Raw genomic sequence first — 18,870 nt, 5'->3', positions numbered from 1 at the left:
AGGAGCAGAGGAGATGCATGCACATTTGTAGGGAAGGGCAGGGCAAAGTCCGAATGCCAAACTCAGAGCGCTGAGCCCAGCCTTCTGCTGTGGGACTCCAAAGTTATTCTTTAGAAAGTAAGTCATTCTTCTCAATAGCTCGTTCACTTTGAAGTAATAGCTATATGCATGCAGAACTAACAGTTCTGCATCACAGAACATTTAAGCCATAATATAACAAGCAAGAACATCATGATGGTTGTTTACCACTAATGCAAACTGCTGTTATATTTCTGTACCATATTTTCCAATGCTCATTCTGGCTGGCTAAGCACCCTAAACATCCAATTGGAGTTCCTGGTCACAGTCACCAATTAAGTTTCTTTACACAAAGCTGAAACCTTTTTTTCATCTGATAATGCCCAAGTTTTAGACTGGGAGTATCTAGAAGTGCTTGTGGTTTTCAAAGTTATTTATGTTTAAAGATATCACTGACATGTTAAGCTAGAGAAAGAAAATAAAAGCTAACTGGTTCTGTGATCACAGGAGCTAATCTCCTATTTTCAAAAGCTCCAATTCAAGTGTGCAAACTCCCAGTTTCTGCATAGTAACTCAAATTTTGGGGCTGTATCAGAATTAGGCAGCACAAGTGCAGCATGTTCAGCCAACACATCTTGGAATTAAATCTGCTGTGTAGGTACACGTGCTCTCTGGCAGCACCGGGCTTACAACTACCTTAACAGCACAACAGCCCTAACCCGGCTCCCATACATTTACAAATCCTGCACATGATAAAGTACTAAAAATTCGCCCCACAAACATTTCTGGAAAAAAAAAAAAAGGTGGACATAAACCCTCAGATACAGACACTCTTAACCCCAGGGGCAGCATAAATTCTGTACAGCTCTTCTCCACTCTATTTTAGTGTCTGTGCAAATACTCTTTTCTTCAAATGAAACACGTGCAATGAAACCACAAAACCTTATGAAGAAGTACTGGTTCCTTGCATCACTTCAGACAATTGAAAATCACAGCAACTCAGAAATTGCCTATTATTTTTTCTCCTAAACACAGTATGAAGAACTGTGAAGACACACTGCCTGATGATCCTATAGCCTGTTCCTGCATCATCATCGAGGCACAGTAACTTAGAGGCCTGTTTTCCTGCTGCGTTGATAGCTCTATCTGAATATGAGGCACTTACACTTTCAATGCAAACCATCACAGTCTATATCTGTGTGATTGCATCATGTTTCCCATCCACACTTCCTGTGTCTGTTGCCTATAAGCGATGATCACCTTCCATCAACAGAGAAAGAGGGGCCAGGATTAGTGAATGCCAGCAAGGGACACGATGAGCCCTTCCCGGCCCACGTTTATGGCCAGATCCTTCAGCCTGTAGTCAAATGTTTCTGCAGGAAATAGCTTCTTTGTTATAATACAGGCTTTTCTTCTATTTCTGCTGTTAGCATTACTTTCAGGAATATTGGTGACTAGGCATCACCTGCAAGACACAAACATTGCAGGACAAACCCCAGCTGCTGCTGCTGAATTAGAAAAGATTGAGCCACACAAATACTAACAGAGCATGCAGACCAGCAGTTTGGAGCGAATTTTCAAACCTTTTCAGCCGTCAGGGAGGGGGGATGCACACGCACGGTCCTCATCTCTTTCTCCTAAGCGAGTGCAGCAACTCCTCTAGGGATATTTGCTTCGCAAGCCTGCACTTCTGTTGCTGACTGAGTCTGCTTCACAAATTAGGAACTTTGCTCCTAATGCAGGGGCACAGCTGATCTTCCTTAATGGCCCCTTCTCCCTCTGAGTTCACAGCTTTTTGGTTTTGACCTTGCTGCCCTCTAAAACAACTTCAGCCAAGTAGAATCAGTTTAATTGGCACCTCCCAGCAAAAGCAGAAAAAGCCAATTAAGTGTTGGTGCTCCAGTTTATGTGGGTTCTTGAGCCAAACTATCATTTTAAGTTCCTAATCAAGTCACATGGAAGTGATGCATTTTCAACAGACCCACACACACACAATCAGAACATGTTATTGCAATAATACTTGTTCACTTTTGCTGAATGAGCCTGCATCACAAATGGGCAGAGCACGAGTTACCAACTCGCTAAAACAACTTGGGTACAGCACTCTTTTAATAACACACCTATTGCAAGAAGCAGGTATTAAGAGTGAGATTAAGTGCTGGTTGCCAGCGTGGCATGGCAGCTCTGCTGTACTGCTAGGAAAGGACCTCAACAAGCAACAAAACCTCCTATCAAAGCTGATCCAAACAGACATCCTTTGTCAGGGGCTCATGACCAGGCACACCACACAGCAGCACTGCATGAGGCACAGATACCACATACCCCTCAAATCCCAGTTAAATCCTGGGTAAGAGTTTGCTTTGTGCCCCGTGCTCCTCACCTCGGCTTCTGAGGGCTGTGCTGCAGCATTACACTTTACTGGCAGCTGACCATGTAAAAATAGGTGGTCTGTTTATAAGACCTTTTTTCCAAGTATTCTTGGAAATTCACATACAGTGTTTGTATTTATCTTTTACTTTATATAAACCTTACATGCTATTAGTGCTAATTGATTAAAGTGCTTAAAACCCAACAATCCTCAATTATTGCATCTTCCTCAGCCAAATACCTTTTTCTCCTCTTGCCTAGATTAACCTTCCTCAGCCCATAGCCTTCCTCTTCCCTGTCTCACAACCCTTCTTCCTCTTTCCCCAAATGAGTCAGTCAGATTTCATAGCACCCACTCCTCTCCAAGTGCTCCTGCCCCCTTTGCGGCAGGTTGACCTTAGCCACCCGCTCACCCAGCTGCTCTTTCACTCCACTCCACAACAGGATGGGGAAGACGGAAATAAAAAAATAATAAAAAGCTCATGAGTTGAGATGGAGTGAGGTTATCATCCCAGGCAGAGCAGACTTGACTTGGGGGGGATTATTTTAACTTATTACCAATTAATATAGTGTTGGATGATGAGAAACAGACTCAACCTCACTCCTTCATCCCCCAAATCCTCCACCTCCCCCCTATTCAGGACCAGCTTTAAGACTCAGATTTTTTTCATCTGCCTCTACAAAAGTTGAAAAGTAGAGCAAACATGGGCTTATTTGCATTAAACAACACTCACCCATGCCTTTTTTTTCTTCTTGAAGCACAAATCTCTTCACAGCCCAAATTTTTTCTCTTCCCCCCCCCAAAAAAAAAATATTCTGACTCCCATAGTTTCCTCACACCCAAGAAATGACCTTTCAGCCAGCACACTACTCACAGGAGCAGAAACACTGCAGCACAGGCAAAGCCTCTCCTTAATGCTTGGTTAGGAGATCCACCCTGAAAAGTGCCCAGGAGTTGAGAAACAGGTGTAGCTACTTTCAGGTTTTTATCTTACTACCCGGCCAATAGCAAAATGACTACTGCTAAGGGAGGAAAAAGTCAAAACAAACAGCAGGAAAAAGAAAAAATCCAAGACTGTTTGAAAAATGCCTATTTTGCTATTTTAAAATAATTAGGGGGAAAAAAAAAAGGTTTTGCATGTAGCTTAAGTCTAATTGCAATATAAACAGTGTCCAGGTGTTTTAATTAATATAATTACATGTGTATCCCTTCAGCTGAACTCCACAGGTGAAGGAATTGTCTGATTTACTGTCTCCATAAAATGAAGTAAAATAAAATAAAATAAAATAAAATAAAATAAAAATATCATTCTGAGTGATAAACTGAGGCTGCAGACATTTTAAGTTATTCCATTTTACATGAATATATGTCAGTATTTTTATCACATAACTAAATAGGATGCCCAGAATGTGAGACGCACTATAACAAAATTTGTATATACAACAGTTCCTTGAGTATTGGGGACTTGACTGAAGAGCTTTTGAGTTTTAAGGAATATACTTTTCTATAAAGCAGCTGCAGAAAACCAGCTGTTGACCTGTTTCTGATACACAGTCTGCTGTACTACCCAGCATAATTTAAAGCACCACACAATTGAAATAAGAAAGCGGGGGACAAGAAGGTGTGATAATAACTACGACTGAGCCAGACAAACTACACAAGAATGATTTTTTTATTGTTATTTTGTTAATGCTAAGCCCATTAAAAAAAAAAGAAGAAGATTCTAAGTCTCCCAGCTTTCAACTTTGAATATTTAGTTTAAACCAGTGCAATGTTCTACTTCTGGGCTGCCTTTTTGATAGCACTTACTGAACCAGAGGACCTCTAGAGGAAATTTCTTTTGTAGTGCACACGGGCTTGGAGACAGCGTACAGTGGCTCTTTTGCAAACGCCCCAGTGCTACAATGCCTGTTAGCAAGACCCCACTCTGCTTAGGAGGCTGGGCTGTGATCTGTGCACATGCAGGATGGGAAGAAGACTGGTTTAAAGTTTCTTCATTTATAAATTTCATTTTAGGCCTTTCTACAAGAAAAGACATTTTACCTTTATCTTGGAGGTAGGGAGAGGACAGCTTTCTTGACTGTTCTTCTAGATGTTTCTTTATTGTATATGTGCAGTAGACAGAGGGAGCACCACCGGTGCTTTTTTTTTCCTTAGTTCTTGAAGTATTGTTGGTGCAAATGGATTTGGCAGAAGCTTGGAAAAATGTAGCAGCATTCAAGGAGGCAAATACCAGTGCCATAACAGCAAAGTGCTACCAGTGAATATTCTAATACTTTATATAATGTGTATGCCAGTGAGGTAGGGTGGTATAGGAGAGGAACACGTACTCCTGGAGCCGTTGGCTGTATTGATGAGGTTACTGTGGGCCCGATCCTGCTGCTTTCCATCACCAGAAGAACATTGCTTTATAATGCTGTGCATGGCTGCCTCAGTCCAGGTGAGCCAGGAGCTGCTCCATGTCTCCCACAAGAAGAAAGATAAACTGTAGCCTCCCTATTTGACAGTAATTTAAAAAAAAAAACAAACCAAACCAAAACAATCCAGTGCTGGTACTTTTACCCGCGGTTGTTTGAAAAGGCCTGTACGTCGGGCAGCTGGCAGCGCAGCGGCTAGGTCGCCCTCCTTGGCAAATACAAACTGCGCTGAGGGGTGCTGGGCTGCTCTGAAGCCAATGGCCAGACAAAGCCAGGGCTGGTCAGGCGGGACACCACCTAGAAATGCGGGGTCCTATAGGCAAAGAATAGCAGCTAAATATCACAGAAATTGTATAAAAGATATTTTGCTGACTCTCCTTGGCCCTTCCTGCCTAGATTCAGCGGAGGGTGGGGTGGGGGAGGCCAGCATCTGCATGTGGGGAAAGTGAGGGGAAAGTGATGCCAATCTCATAGCCAGGAATTTTGCTACTTATCTTACTTACTTTTGTTACTTAGTAGTTGGGGTATTAAAACCAGCTTAGACTAGCCAAGAAGAATTATTTAATCAGAATTCTTACTAAATTAGGTGCTTAAGAAGTACAGGGAAACCAGGATGGCAGGAGACCTAGACTCAAGCCTGTGATTCCCCTATACCCCCATTTTTTTATTTCTTCATATTTAAAGTACTTAATTAATCTATACAGAGTTTTTAATACAATACAGTTGATTAACACTAGTAATTTCAGTGCCTTTTTAATATAACAAATCTCTTCTGAGAAATATTCCCAGTTAATGATCTGTGTCATTTTTTAAAGTTTGCCTTCTAACTAATTTTAGTGGAAATATCATTAAATTCTTCATTATACTTATTTATAGCAAGGACTGAATTGGATTTTAGATGTTATGATTTTACCATAATAAAGACCTACAGCTCTCAAAACACACTATTCTCTCTGCTTTTGGAGCTCTAATATGAATTTTTGGAACTAAGCGCCACTAAAAAAAAAAAAAAAATATGGGAAGGAGAACAAGGTTTCTGTTCCACTTTGAGACTGGCTGAGCGTGGCAGGAAGATGCCTTGGGGTGCTGGTCCACACTTCTGCAAAGACCTTTGGTTCCCCTCTGAGCCTTCTCCTCCCACGGCTCGTTTTGGTCCTTGCAGCAGAGCATCCCGCTCCCCAGGAGCACCAGTACCCTTGTGATGAGGCCGAGCGGTAAACCGCTGGCACTGAAAGGATGGGGGCAAGAAAAACTCACCCTTTCTTACAGAGTGAGCGAGTGTGCTGGCAGTTCTCTGCGCTTTCCCCACAGCCAAATCGTTAATGTCTTGTGTGTCTCCCCACCTCGCACAGAGGGATGTCTGTGTCTGCTGTGTCCTGTCTCGCTAACCAGAGGAGAAGGAGGGCTTCTCCAGCGTGCCCCATCTGGCTGACGTTCCCTGCTGTGCTCGTGCCAGCCTAGGGCTCTGTGGCACAGGACATCCCAAACCGCTTCAGCTAGAGATTAAAAACCGCCCGCACTGACAGCCCCCTCGGCGGTGCCACGCTCTGGGGAGCTGTGCGCGGCACAGCCGTGCTGTGGCTGGTGGCCATGGGCAGGCTTTGCCCAGCCAGGCCTGGCCTTGCTCTGGGGGCCTGCAATGACAGGGAAGAGCGGAGGGGGGGGCAACCAAGTGTTTCCACCAGGCACAAACTTTTATCTACTGCCTGTCCCCTAAGCTGAGCAATTTTATCTTTATAGTTGGCTCAGAAATAAGGCAAAAATAACTATATTTCCAGCATATAGTTTTCTAATTACATTGTTTTGACCAATTCTACTGTAAGTAAACATGATGTAAATATTGGTCTCCACTCTGCTATTTAAACAGAAAAGCTGTTTTGTTTTCTTTATTTTTGTGCACAGAGTATTTTTTCTACTCCTGGGCAAAGCAAACCCTGGGACAAACAGGTGGTTGTGCCTCAGGGCTGAGGGTGTGTGCAGCGAGGGCCATGGCGGGTGGCAGCGCCAGGAGCACCACCGTATGTCCCCCCCACACACACCCCCCCTTTCCACTTGTGAGCGTCACCAGAACGAACAGAGATCATGGCCGCGACCTTGGTAATAGCATGCCGTGTGCATTTCACGTGTGCCTTTGGTCCTGCAGGGTCACAGAGAGCTGCCCGGCTGTGGGCAGGACAGGCTGTTCTGCGCTGTGGGCTGCCACAGAGGTGCAGCTTGGCACCGACCCTGGGGAAGGCATCCATGTCCCCAGGCATCACCCGCACAATCATTTGGCTAGCTCTGCATTTCATTCAAGGGCTCTCCTCCTCTCACTGTCTACTACTGCTTCTTTTCCATTCCTGCCCTCTCTTTCCAGGGCAGTGGACTCCCTCTGATAGGAAGCCAGGCGCAGACGATAGGACAGGTTGCTCAGGGTCTGTTTCAAACCACTGTGGAGATGCGGAACATGCCAGCTTGGCCTCCCTCGCCTGGCACAGGCCAAACTCAAGAGGTCTTGCACCCTGTAGTATGCAAACCATATTGGAACCAGAGAGGAAGCTAGGCCTGCGTTCGAAAGACATCAGGACTTGCCGACACGCTGGCAGCGCGCTGTGCTTATGCAGAGGCGTGCGCAGGCACAGCTGCGTGACAACCGGAGCTGTGGTGGCTGGTGCGAATGTACGCCATCATCGCATGAATTATGCATTTCTTTGCATGTAAAGCACTAAGCATATTTATGCATTTTTTTCTTTACTTTTCACTTTAGTGGCCGTAGCATGACGTTTTCCCCATCATTATATTAGACCTTGAATTAAGGCAAGTTCCTTGTTAGGGGGTGAGGGGATGGTTGCTTTTTTTTTAATTGCTACTTTTAAATTCTAGTGAAACAACGAGTAAACAAATAAAAAATTCATTAGAGAGAGGCAGCTCAACTTAGATGAAAGTTTTACAGCATATAGCTCTGCTTTCAAAAGCAGAAAATCCAGTCACCGGGTCATTAGCACAGCATGCAGCACCACAGAAACGAGGAACATTAGAACTTGTGTCGTTTGCAAGATTTACTAATATTTCGGTGTCTTAACAGCAACGTTTCAGCCTAAAAGCTTCCCAAAAGGCACTTAAACATTTAAAATACCAGATCCAAATGGCTATGGATGGATTTACTCATTACAAGCATATTTAAAACAATGCATTTGGGCTGGCTTGTGACAACTTTGGGGCTACTGTGGGAAGGCAGGGGGAGGGCACGAGGAATATTGCTTCCTTATTTCGCCCCTCTGCAAGGGCAGCCAGAGCATGTCTGCTCTTGAGCATGTGTGGAACGACCGCTGCAGTGCCAGAGGTGCTCGTGGGAGTCGTTGCATGTACAGATTACATTTTAGTGTTTGACTGTGAAGATTCCCCTGAAGAAGCTAACGCTGATTATGATCCTAGCTTGATAGCTTTGCTTCTTTGAACATGTCAAGTTAATTTCATGCTGAATAAGGAGAAAACTTATGCCTGTCACAGTGCTATATATCAGTCAGGAGCTAAGAACAAAGGCTTTAAAACCCGACTGACTAGGTTTGCAACATGGCTTGGCTACAAGAAGTGAAATGCAAGTGCCTTTGTGTTTTTCCCAGCACAGATGAACTTTCCTTCGGAAGGAAAGGTGGCTACAGAAGGGTCCCCGTTACCACATAAAATGCCTTTGCATGATGCTCTTCAGCACTGGTCCAGGCACTCTCTAGGAAGAGTGGCTCTGCAAGTGTGTTGGGGGCTGCTCCTCTGCATGTCCAGCCCCTTTTCCCAGGTCTGTCTTGAAAGCTAGTGACTGTAGTTAGTTACCAACGAGGCCAAAGAGACTCTTTCCTTCTAAAGTCAGGTTAATATGCTGAGAGAGCATGAATCTTTGGGGTTTTCTTTGGTCTTTTATTTGTTTGGTTGTTTGGGTTTTCTTTCCCAGCTCCAGACTGTTATGCTTTTTACATCTTTACTTGCGTTTGATCTTCTCAATCTCCTCCACTTTAATATTAGGAGTTGTAAAAAAGTCTTTAAAAGGGGGGAAAAAAACCAAACCAAAAAAACCCCCCCAAAAAACCCAACAAAAATCCCTACTGAGTTGAGTTATTTAAGCAAACTGCTTCTCCTGGATCAAATATAAAAATAAGGGCTCCGAAAAACTTCATTCTCCATAGGAATGCAATTACTACTGAAAACGGTGGAGCCACGGTTGCTATCTTTTAGACGTAATCTTTAAAACTCTAGTAATATTTCTAGTAAAGCCATCTTAGTTACAAGCCACTCCACATATAAGGGGCAGTCCCAGAGGTTTTGCAGATGCCCACCATAAGGAAATTTCCCAAACCTCTGTGTCGCCCATCCTGAGGCTTTTTTCAGTCTGAAGTTAAACTTTCTGAAAGGCAGATGGCCAGTTGTAAATCAGGGCATGGCATTGAACACATCTTTAATAGTAAAAAGTCTTCTGCATTGTTTTCTATTACTTTTCCTAGCACATGCTTCTTTTATTGTTATGAAAGGAAGGAGCATCCTATGGGCACGTTACAAGCTACTGGTAATTTTTTTGTTTAAGGGGAGATAATTAAAAGTGACTTGAAGACTCCTGGTTTCTTTCTCCTACACATGTCTTTGTCCTTTTTTCTCCACATTATCAACAAAGTCACAAAGGAGTTGCTTTGCTTTCACAGTTAAGATTCTGGGAAAATTCAGTTTTCAGTTACCCTTAAATAACCTATGTAGGTTGTGTTATGATACAAAATGTTCAGGAAAGCATAAGGTCAAAAAAAAAATTCATTAATTTCTCTTATGTATGTGGAGGAATGCAACTCAGATGGAGGAAAGTCTCAATTCTGTGCTTTCTTCAATGTGAAATTCATCTTTGAAGGCTGAAAGAGAATTCCCATATGCAGAAATATGGAAGAAGAGAGCGAGTCACCCTCCGTTCCCCATTGCCTAATGAAAGACTGGCACCACTGATAGGACAGGAGTAACTTTAATCCCACCAGACTGGACTATGGTTTATTAATTAATTTACCAGGCTAGTCGGCAAAGAATTGCCATGGCTATTTTCCAAGGTTCAGCAGTTGTGATTGTGGCCTCACACCCAGACAACACAAAGGTATCAGACTGTACTTAGACCCCTACAGGTATGCCACCCATGCCTACGTGTTGCATTGCTAAGCAAGTGGCTTTCCCTCATCGGTATGGCATGACATAGCTGACAGCTTGGAGTTCCTTCTTCAGGCAACACGTGGTGATGTCTTAATACTCCTGAGATGGCTGCATTTGTGTGTTTTATAAGATGTATTTATTATTTGATTGTGTTAGCTATTTAATATGTTACTGTTCTCCTTAAGTAATGATCCATTAGCCAGAGACTTCATCTCAGCTCTCTTCCAGTGCAAGTCCCCAGTCTAACTCAGGAGAAGGCTGGAGCAGCTCTGGGGTGGGTTTAGTTGGTACGAATCTGCAGGTTCCCAAAGTCCACCTGCTATAAAAGCTCAGACATCCCTCCTGTTGTGTGCCCAGGACGGGGAGGAGGAGGAGAACAGCTGTGGATTCTCCTGCTTTGGTGGTATTTTCAACCAAAAAGCAAATACTGCTTCAGGGACTTCAAAATTTTTTTTCCAACAATGAAACTACACAGTGTTATTTCTATGGCTCCTTATGTCAGTGGAATATGATGGGCAAGGATCAAAATAAAGCTAGCCTGTGACACATGAAAAATATATATAGCTGTCCCAAACCAGCCTTCCTTTACTTCACTGTTAAGTTCCCTCCATATACCTGCATAACTACCAACACATTTTCTCTTTTTCCTCTCTCTTTTTGTTTTTTTTTTTTTTTTTTTTAAACTTTATATGTAATTCTGGCAATGACTAGCAAGAAAGGAATCCAGGCTACATCGCTAGCAGCAGGACACAGATCGTTTGGCTAACAGCATAGTATATCACCTACCTTTTGCAGTACAGCTTCTTGCTCACTGAAGAGGAAGAGCAAAGGAAAGTTAGTTTGGGAGTAAAGTCAGCAAAGTTAGTATGTGAGCATTCTTTTACAACATTGATATGCAGGCAGGAGATATTAATGCAAAAAGCTGCAGTAAGGCTTATCATTAAAGTTTTGTTAGTGCATGAGTGAGAACATGAGTAGTAACCTGCTAAAGCTAGTGGATAAAATAAGCAGTTGTGTCTTTTCTGATTCTAGGAATGTTTAGAAACCACACAGTCTAAAAACAACAGGCAATTTTTGCATGATGTAAAATATAGTCACTATTATATGCAATGCAATGGTTGCTTTTCAGAAAAATAATAAAAAGAAGCAACACGTAAGGTCTAGAAAATTTCAAGCAAAATTTATTTATTTTGTCAGCTGCTTCCATTAACTCAGAGAGTGGCTATTGCACTAGAAAATATACAGATTCTTAAATCATCACAGATAAGTGAGTACATACTTTTATGTATAAGTATTCTAGCACTCTAACAAATCTTCATATAACGCAATTCTTGGGAAATGATCTGGTAATTAGCAGGTTAAGGTCTTAATTTCTCTTTCATCTAAATTGAAAAAAATAATTACCTTCTTCACATTATCTCTTTTAATCATGAACAAAATGAAGTTTAAGTTTAGGAATGAAATTAGAAAGGAGAAGAACTTTCAAACTTGCAGCATTTTAACGGGAAAAAAAAAAATAAAAATCTAAGCAGTCTCCTTTGTCAAAGGTCAAGACAAATGTGTTAGCAAATGCATTTGCCAAAGATGGGCCATACTGCTTTAGGTGGCTTCAGTCTCTTAAAAACCTGCATGTGCTTTATACAAAACAACTTGAAAACACCAGATGATTCACATTAAAATAAAGCAACCAGCATCTGGGGAGCGTCAAATAATCCTGTCTGTAGCTTGCTGTGTGATGGAAATGTTCTGAAGATGTCCCACTAGATTTGGGCAGCTCAATGATAACCATGGTATCTGATGGTACCTAATTCCTTCTGGCCTTCAGTAAGAGGAAGATACCTGATTTTCACTTTCAAAAATCTCCAGTTGTCTTACAATAACTCATTTTACTGGGGATTTGTGTCTTGGGATGATCCACTAATGACATTCTATTTTCCTATCCCCAAGCCTATGATGGGCTCCACACAGGTGTAAAATTCTACATAGCGGTGCCAGGATCAGGCTGACTAAACGACAGAGAGATGGACAACTGGATGAGAGCACAAATTCGCGTGTATTTCCATTAATTTGGCACTGGGTAAAAAGATTTCTCTATTGACTTCCCCTCAAAGCCACTGAGAATATAACTATAAAAGAAGATTATCAAAAAGTAGGCCATGTTGCTCTGCTTATCATATTCATGTTGCCACTTCACGTTTCCCAGAGGTAAGAGATTTCAGCCTGGATTCAGAGCGGATGACTGGTACAGCACGCTGCGGTGATGCATGCCTTCCTCTTAATCTCAGTGCACAAATTACGTCTTCACGTACCTAGGGATACAGATATTCTTATCATAGGAAACAGATATTAGGGGACAACGTTGGCTGAAGACAGGGGACAATGACAATTTTTTGTAGCATGGCCTAACAGCGGGTTGTGTTTAAAAAATTTTTTAAAATGTATCAGAATCTAGAGACATCCCATAGGAATTTCTTGTCTCTCCAATAGAATTTACCACTTTAGGAACATGCATATTTCTCTCTCTATTCTCAGTATATGAGAACTGCCAATAAAAGCTGCTTTTCAGCTTTCCAGATAAAACTATCTTTTCCCCTCTTGCTTGCTTTTTTCCTGAAAAACCTGTTTGCTTTTTAACTGTGGAGCAACGGGGCTCCAGATCTTTTAAGTCTGTGATGAAACCTCAGTTACACAGTTGAGTCTGTAATTTTTGAGTCTGTAAATTAACAATGTCTGTATCCCCAGGCCATCACTCTTCTCAAATAATAGGACCTTAGATCATTGCCCTTCTGAGTGAACATCAAAAGTTGTTTCCAAGAAGATGAGAAACAGAGCTTCTAGAAGAATAAAGGTGAGGATAGCAGAAGCAGACAGAGTTGCAAGTGCAACTGCTCACTTCACAAAAAAGGTGGCAATTCTGTGGGTGGCAAAATCAAACAGAGGTGGGAGTGTTACAGCCATGATCTTCCATGATTTCTCAAGCACTGCAGAGCTGAGATTCTCACCTCTCAATTCAACATTTGACAGAATCTTTTTATAAATCAGCCACCTCACAAACTTGAATTCCATTTTAATCCCCCCGGTAAAGCCTCTAAAGCCTCCCTCCTAGTAATAATTTTCTGCTTTCTGCTTTATAAATCACCAGAAAAACTGTATGTTTCATGTTAATTCTGTTGCAAATGCTTTGAAATGAATATCCTTTTAGAAAATGTGTGTGTGGTTATAAGTTTCTAGCTTTAGAAACTCTTGTTTGGGAGACCTACGCCAAAGGGCAGGTTTAAATCTTGCTTAAACCAAAGCTATGTTCTGCTGACAGTTATCATGCAGATCTAGACAATGGACTCTTCTTTCCTACAGTGGAAGTGCAACCCAGTTTCTAGTTTAATTGTTACTGTGATTCCTTCCCACCACTCGCTTTCCATTGTTATGCAATAGCCTCCTTTTGTTAGAAAGCAACAACAAAAAAAATGAGGTTAAACTGCATCCCGCACTGAAGGTCTTGAAACTTCGTGGCCTCTCTCTTGACGCCCCAGGCGGGGCCAAGAAATGCTGGAGTACATGACAATGTTCAGAAATAGCCTGACTATGTCTTAGGACAAGAATTACACTCCTGAATAAATCAGGAATTGCTTTTAGTGAAAGACTTTTCCCTAAATTACATTTATGCAACTTGTTATTACATTGCACATGAAGTATCAGAGAGGATTACGGGACATAGGCTAGCACCTGCTGTAGGTACCTATTGCCCATCGAAGCCATTAGGGCAAGTTTATTAGCCCATCGTGGTTGTAAATAATGAATTCAACTCTATATTTGGGGTTACCTGAGGTTTAAATTGGTACTGATCTTAGTCTAATGTTTCCAATTTCAGGAATTGAAACCCATTACTATATGCCTTTGCCAGCACACAAAATGTTAATCTTGATAGATTACATTAATCTTTATCGAGAGCACTTTTTGCTCCACTTATATTTCAGGATCTTAACTTCTCAACATAAGGATGCTTTAGCTCTTTATATTGAGAACACTGCACATTTATTTTAATTGGATAACTGAGCTTTTCTGCTTACTGAGCTGTCTGCCTGACATTTGCAAAATGCGGCTTTTTTTTTTTTCCCCAACATAACCTAACTGTTCATTTTTACAAGGCCTGTCATCCAAAATGCAGAACCTAATCCTTAATTAATTGTCATGTTTGTTTAGATGTTATACAACATCCATTGGACTGAACTGTTTGGTTTACTCTCCTTTCATAATGTCCATTAAATGATTATTTTTGCATTCACTTATGTTTTATTTAACAGTTTTCCTATGTACTGAACTCCTGACTTATAGGCCTTTTGCTAAAGAACGGAATCGTTAAATTGGGTAGGCATGCAGCTGCCCAGGCAATGCAGGGGTAAATCAAAGCTAACGGAAAGCACACTAAACCTGGCCATAAGCAGTGCTGAGCAGCAGAGTGGAGCGCTGTAAAGTACCTTCAACACAATGAGCTTTGCCACAGTTTGGATTTCCAGCTGTAAATCTTTTTTTTTTTTTTTTTTTAAATCAGGAACCTACAACAAGCCAACCTGTCTCAATGGAAAGAGAAGGGACGCTTCACTGTCATCCCATCCCTGTTAAGCAAGCAATAGGGTTGCGGAAGCATGTTTTCACTCTCACTGATGTGGAAGAGGGACTGAATCCAGGGCAGAGTCCCAACCAACAGACTATCGTAGAAGTGTTTCTCAATGACTAATTATTTAAGTAAAATGGCAGGTCTTTAAGAGAAGAACTGAGAATGACCTGACTCAATATACACAGGGCAACTACATATGGAAAAAACCCTATTCCTGTATTGAATTGAGCCGAGAGGACGTTTTATACCCCTCTCTCACGTATATTTGTGAGTGCTTTGAACATGGTTTCAGTGGGCATGGCAATCATCTCCACCTCCCCTTCCACCCAAAAATCTCATTCTTAGTTACCCCTATGTAACTGGGTACTGCCAACCACATAAACCAAGATCGCCTACCTTGAGCACCCTGGTAGGACCTTAGGTAGGAATCTGAAAAGCTTGACGGAATCTACTATAGGGAGATAAACAACAGCTGAACAGGAGCTCCTGGCCCTGAATGCTGTCTGATTGGACATCCAAAATGACATTGATGTTTTCAGGTCCCTTCATGGATATAATTCTAAGTATCTGTTCTTCAGAAATGGGTGATCCGCATGGTTCATTGCTGTGTTGTATAGCAGGAGTCGTATCCTAGCCAACTAAAGCGAGTGGTGAAATGCTCAGGTAGTCACATCTCTGTTTCAACTACACTGCCATTGCATTAGAGTCATCCTTTGTTTGTGTGGCTATAAGAAGTGTACCCACATACTTAGATACAAACCAGCATGAAATAAAAACCTTTCTTTTCCACGTAAGAAAATAAGGATCAGCTCTTGGGTGTATAAGTACTTTTAATCTTTTTCCTCTCCATGTTAACCTCAGTCTTACCTCCTTAAGAGAAGGGATTCCAATTGATGACGCACTGGCACGTACTACCTAGATTTTTCCTGATCCTAGTCCATGTCCGTTGCACTCTTTGTGAAGTGCCGCAAGAGAATTATTGGTATGCAGAGCACTAGGGAAGGGCTGGAGAGGCATAAAAGCTGCCATAGAAGAATTTCCTTTTCGGACAAAACCCAAACATCTCCGCTGCTGTATGAATCAAGTTACGTGTTCTAAGGACTTAAGTGCCAATCTAGAATGACATGACATAAAGCTCACGTTATAGTGAGAGGTGAAGCGTATGCCCTTTAGGAATAAATGAAGCATTATAATAAACTTTTATTATACTGGTAAGACAACTGTTTTTGATGACACTTTCATAAATTCTTCAAAGACCTCCCAAAAATGATTGTCTCCCTTCTCATCTCACCTCCCACTCAAATCTTCTCTTCCCACTGAAAAAAGGTTGCTTTTTATTATTTTTTTTCTTTCTTCTTTTGTCTTGTCTCCCCTCCACCTACCAAAATGATGATATTTCAGCTCTACTTTAGGGAGGAAATAATTTGAACAGCCTTTTTTTCACCACACATCTGTACTGTAAAACTGAAAAAATGTGGCAACAGGAACATGTCAAACTTGCAAAAAAAATCACTTGAGGTAAGAAATAGCAATACGGCACAACAGCAATTCAAACTGAAGACAACGTTCCCAGAAAGTTAAAGAAAATTAAATTCTAGTTAAAAAATGTAACATTTTACCCAAATAGAAAGCTAATAAACCACCTGGATGCCCTTAAAGATGATCAAGCGCAGAGTACTGCAGGACATGGTATACAGGGACAGTTCTAAGATTTCCTAAAAAGATTCAATTTAATCTTTGCTAGACAATAAAAGCTGTATTGGAAAAAAACAATTGGAACAATTGGAAAAAAAATACCCTGAAAAGCTTAATGCAATTTCCTTTTTTTTTCTTTTGGTTGCACATGATGCTTTGCTTATTCTCTGGCCAACTGTTGAATAAATACAACATTTTTCATTAATTTAGCATGTGTTGGATACTTGGCCAAGAAAAGAAGCACTACAGCATTAAATCATAAATAATAATACCAGAGAACATGTAGATGAATCCAACCACGTGAAAATTATGTGATGTTTGAAGTTTTGCGTGCGTGTGTGTGTCCCAGTCGCAATCATCTGTTCACATGGTTCTCACCTTCCTTCAGTCCAAACCTTACTCAGTATTACTACCTTTGTCATTTTATCCAGCCACCAAAGAAAACACTGTCAATACATCCCTCGTGCGTGGTGTGGAGGAGAGCACACTTGAACGTTCAGTGCTCCTATTTGACATAAAGATATAAAGTAAGCGTAACAAAGTACCTCCCCATCATTCCTGGCAAATACCAGGGTTTCTTCTCTCTCCTTCCCAGAACGACCTAAGCACTTTTTAGAGTAAAGCTTGCTGCTAAACTGCCAAACGTGCAATATTTAATCCCTTATCTTTGTCTTCTCTTCCTCTGCTAAATTACAATATAACAGGACCTGAGGTAGAAGAGTCACATAATTCTGGTGGCATGCGTGTGACATGATTAGTGGCACATTAAACTCATCAGCCTCATCGTGACCTCTTGCACTGATGGGTAAGTCTAGACCTACAAGCATGGAGTCGTCTTTCCTGTGGCTTGGATGACAAACCTGGGAGTGACAAGAAGGAGCACTCCAGAACAGTTGTCTTTCCTTCCTCCCCTGTACCCGAAGGTGCACAGAAATAGAAGCTGTCCGAGCAAAAGACAGCTAACCAGAAGGCTATCTCCCATCCGTCACTGGAGAGCAGCGGGCACAGTGGTACCAGTACCTGCCCTCCCCAGTGTCGGAGCAGCACCTGGCCGAGCAGCGACAGGCACGTTTCATCTCAGTGGTGGTTTTGTGATCCTCTCAGATGAAACGTCCTGCTTAAATGCAGTCAGTTTGGAAGATGCCTTTTTTCCTTCCTATGAACAAAACCCAATTCTTCCTCACGTATCACGCACTGTTGCCTGAAAAATACATCTGATGCCGGATTAACCTTGCCTTTTGGGGAAGCAAACCTTCAACCCAGTCCTCCATCTCATCGCTCTGGCCTCTGACTGAAAAGCAGCAGCAGCAGCCAAGCTCGGGCCCGCGGATGAGGCTATTGCCGCCCTCCCGTGTGCGCACACACACGCACGCCCACACACAAATCCGGCGGGGGCAGGAGGGCTGGGCACGCAGGGCAGGCACTCACCTCGTCAGGCTCCTCTGCCCAGCCCGGCTCCCAAACACCACTCCAGGCTGTAAGAGAGCTGCGAACCTCGTCAGCAGTACATCTCTTTATAGGCATATTGTGTACAGTGGAGATGGTACAACTGTGGAGAGCTCTTCAACCAACACAGTAAAAAACAAAAGCAAAATGACTTTGAACACCGAGGTATTTTTACCTTTTCAGACTAAGCTTTTATTTTGATATTACAAACCATTTTTCTTTATTCACAAATCACGGTTGTGATATAAACACTAATTTCTAAAGACAGATATACACATTTTTGGGTTTGTAGGGTGGTTTTTTTTTTTAAATCTGTTTAGAAGTCACTATATTCCACATATGGTAGTAATAATTTTTTTTTTCATAAGTCATATTATCAGTAGTTATTTATATAAGTGAAAACATTCCCAATATACATTGTAAAAAAATCTCAAATGCTTTTCTTACATAACTATTTCAGACATACATTTTAAAATTACTACTAGGCGTACTGTAGGAGCTTTATAAACAAAATATTTTCTAATATGGGCTGCACCCTCAACCTTTCAAGATTATTTTAATAGACTAAAACGCCATATAATCATTTGGAGAGTGGGAGTTGTAAAGCCATCTCATGAAAATTAAAATTGCAAATAAATTCTATTATTCCTCACATTAGACATTTTGTGTGTGCAATTCTAAAAAAGATGTATCATCCACACTTTGAATTGGAAGCCCAACATTTGGTAAACATTTTTCAAGTTGCTTTTATCGTGGTGTTTAAATGAAATATACTTTTTTTTTTTTAATAGGAGGCTTGTCTTGTATATCTTATATAATAAATGTAGGGATTGAACTCTCAATAAATTTCAGTTCATTCCCTCACCAGTATAAATATATGCTACTGCCCCATTTTTCACTGATTAATATATTCTCTTTCCTCTCTCTGTTTCAATTTTAAAGATAATTTACTTTTCATTAGATATAAATGCTACAGAAACTTTGTTTTCAAATCTTGTGAAACTTTATTGATGGTTATTGTTCAACTGATCATACTGCATGCACATACGATGACAAAGAGAAAGCCTGATCACAAACACTTTTTTTAAAGCAGAGTTGTTATAGCAAGTTGGCAGGTTCACAGCGGTGAGTTGATAATTTACTAAGGTGCTTGCCAGTAG

General features: G+C 41.4%; 1 protein-coding gene across 48 annotated transcripts in view; it reads right to left on the bottom strand.

The window, feature by feature from the left end:
• Window positions 1–17,890: 17,890 nt before the first annotated feature.
• The window catches only part of RBFOX1 (RNA binding fox-1 homolog 1), a 906,682-nt gene continuing 905,702 nt past the window's right edge, over window positions 17,891–18,870 (bottom strand). For all 48 annotated transcript variants that reach the window (XM_075767625.1, XM_075767578.1, XM_075767602.1 and 45 more), the window contains one exon: window positions 17,891–18,870. This exon is cut by the window's right edge. The gene's annotated coding sequence lies outside the window, so the exon portion shown is untranslated.

The sequence above is a fragment of the Balearica regulorum genome, chromosome 15 (assembly GCF_011004875.1).
Source record: "Balearica regulorum gibbericeps isolate bBalReg1 chromosome 15, bBalReg1.pri, whole genome shotgun sequence".
Lineage (NCBI taxonomy): Eukaryota > Metazoa > Chordata > Aves > Gruiformes > Gruidae > Balearica > Balearica regulorum.
This window is presented reverse-complemented; position numbering and strand designations above follow the sequence as displayed.